This window comes from Ornithorhynchus anatinus, chromosome 1 (assembly GCF_004115215.2).
Source record: "Ornithorhynchus anatinus isolate Pmale09 chromosome 1, mOrnAna1.pri.v4, whole genome shotgun sequence".
Lineage (NCBI taxonomy): Eukaryota > Metazoa > Chordata > Mammalia > Monotremata > Ornithorhynchidae > Ornithorhynchus > Ornithorhynchus anatinus.
The window spans coordinates 166424148-166426955 of record NC_041728.1 but is presented as its reverse complement, the minus strand read 5'-3'; the positions used below and the strand labels follow the sequence as shown (position 1 = coordinate 166426955).

The 2808-nt window shown below is 44.4% G+C and overlaps 1 non-coding gene across 1 annotated transcript; it reads right to left on the bottom strand.

Moving 5' to 3' along the window:
* Positions 1 to 344: 344 nt before the first annotated feature.
* LOC114817212 lies at positions 345 to 482 on the bottom strand. The gene has a single exon (XR_003765059.1). It is a non-coding gene; the product is annotated as a small nucleolar RNA SNORA7 (small nucleolar RNA).
* Between the last annotated feature and the right edge of the window lie 2326 nt (positions 483 to 2808).

Below are 2808 nucleotides of genomic sequence, written 5' to 3'. Positions count from 1 at the left end.
TTTAAAAAAAAATGCTTAGATCAATCAATCAATTGTATTTATTGCGCACTTACCATGTCCAAAACACTATACTAAGTGCTTGGGAGAGTACAGTGTAACAGACAATATAATCATATAATCTTGTCTTATGCTGTCAAGTCGTCCCTGACCCATAGTGATTCCATGAGCACATCTCTCCCAGAACTCCCCGCTCTCCATCTGCAATCGTTCTGGTAGTGGACCCATAGAGTTTTCTTGGTAAAAATCCAGAAGTGGTTTACCACTGCCTCCTTCTGCACAGTAAACTTGAGTCTCCACCTTTGACTCTCTCTCATGCCGCTGCTGCCCAGCACAGGTGAGTTTTGCCTTGTAGCAGATTGCCTTCCACTGTCTAGCCACTGCCCAAGCTAGGAATGGAATGGGTAGGCCTCTGCTTGACTCTCCCTCCCATAGTCGAGACTGGTGGAGTACTGGAAACTCTCCAAGTGCGACCTTTAGAGGGAAAATACATATATTATAAATAATATAGTATGATATAAGAGAAGCAACATGGCCTAGTGGATAGAGCCTGGGCCTGGGAGTCAGGTTCTAATCCTAAGTCTGCCACCTGTCTGCTGTGTGGCCTTGGACAAGTCACTTCACTTCTCTCTGCCTCAGTTATCTCATCAGTTAAATGGGGATTAAGATTGTGAGCCCAGTGTGGGACAGGCACTGTATCCAACCTGACTAGCTCGTACATAGTAAGCACTTAAATTCCTTTTTTTTAAAAAAAAGTCACATTCCCTGCCCACAGTGAGCTTCTAGTCTAGAGGATCTCTGAGATGGAAAAATCAGGGAACATACAAGTTGCATTTCAATATGACAGTAATAAACACATCGAGGAGTCTGAAGATGAAACATCTCGATGGCGTAGCTGGACTTAAATGTGCCACTGGATATCTCGCCTGGCGTTTACTGAGGTATTTTGGAAGTGGTGATGAAAGACGAATTGATTTTCATCATCCCCATCCACAGGAAAAGTCAGAGAATGCCTTAGAGTATAACGTATCTCCCAAATTAAACTACCTGAAAATGAAACACTGTGGAGCTCCCCACAAAGGCAAACCACGGAGTGCCAAGAGAGATGAATTTAATGAGCTATTGACAGAAAAAGACGGAACGCCAAATAAGACGGTGTTGACAGAAATACTATGAGAAAGGTGAGGAGGCCGACAAGCTGTGAGCCTACAGGCTGGAAAAAAGAAGAGAAGCGCAAATGGATTTAACAAAAAGAGCCAAGCAAGGGGGCGGTTCCAAATGAGATGGACTCTCCAAGAAAACAGGCCCATTTTCAGCCCCAGGGTGTCCTCCCAATACCTGTTGCCATGAGGGGCAAAAATTGGATTTTAAGACTTTATTGGGAAAGTTTAGTGGGAAAGACAGAACCGTGCCTTTCCAAAACACACTGGAGGTTGAGAGAGAGAGGAAAGGCCCCCACAGAATATTGTCCTCTGGTAGTGTCCCCTTGAGAATGTCAACTTGGCTGGGACTTTGTTCAGCACCCAGAGGGAGGGCTTACCTCACTCACCTCACTCATCCCACGCTTTTCTCCATTCCAATAACCACAAATGCAGCTTGCTTCCAAGAGTGTGGACACAGAAACTGCTTCCTAAATTACTTCGGAGAGATGAAACCAGTCTGATTGTCAATCAGAGAGCAGGCAGCCCCTTGTGGAATTGAGACACAGCATGGCCTAGTGGAAAGAGCACGGGCTTGAGAGTCAGAAGGACCTAGGTTCTAATCCCGGCTCTGCCTGTTGTCTGCCATGTGACCTTGGGCAAATCACTTCACTTCTCTGTGCCTCAGTTACCTCATCTGTAAAATGGGGATTAAGTTTGTGAGCCCCACGTGGAAGAGGGACCGTGTCCACCCCGATTATCTCGTATCTGCCCCAGTGCTTAGAACAGTACCTGACACATAGTAAGAGCTTAACAAATACCATAAAAAACAAAGTTCTGATTACCACTTACTCAGTCCCACTCACACTTTCATCATTAGTCCTAGGGGTGGGAAAAGATTTAATAATAAATAGAAGGGGTATCTGTTAAGGGCTTTCTGTATCCCAAATACTGGGGTAGATTATCAAATCAGTCACAGTTCCTCTCCCACAGTGGACTCACAATCTAAGGGAGAGGCACTGAATCCCACATTTTGCAGTTAAGGAAACTGAGGCACAGAGAAGTTAAGTGACTTGCCTAAAGTCATACATTAGGCAAGTGGCGACTGACTTGCCTGACTCCCAGGCCAGTGCTCTTTCCCCTAACCCACCCTGCTTTTAATGCTACTTATAACAAGACTACACAGGGCAGACCTTTTCACCAAACCCCCAAAGGGCTTAGTATGATGCATTTCACCAGTGAGTGCTCAATAAATATCATTACTATGAGCAGTAATAGTAATATTTATTGACTGTCCCTTTGGTGCAGTGCACTGTATCAAGTGCTTAGGAAATGCAAATCGAAGTGGCATATTTCCTGCCCTCAAGGAGAGTACATTCTAAAAGAAGACAGAGATATAGCAATTTTTACAAGCTGAGAAGTCAAGATAAATGACTGAATGCACAGTTGAAAAAAGAGTGTATTTATATGTAAATATGTATATAAAGGTACGAGGATGCGCACAAATAAGTTCAGTGCATTTAACTGATGAGATAACTGAGGCAGAGAGAAGTGAAGTGACTTGTCCAAGGCCACACAGCAGACAGGTGGCAGACTTAGGATTAGAACCTGACTCCCAGGCCCAGGCTCTATCCACTAGGCCATGTTGCTTCTCTTATACACTTATACACTT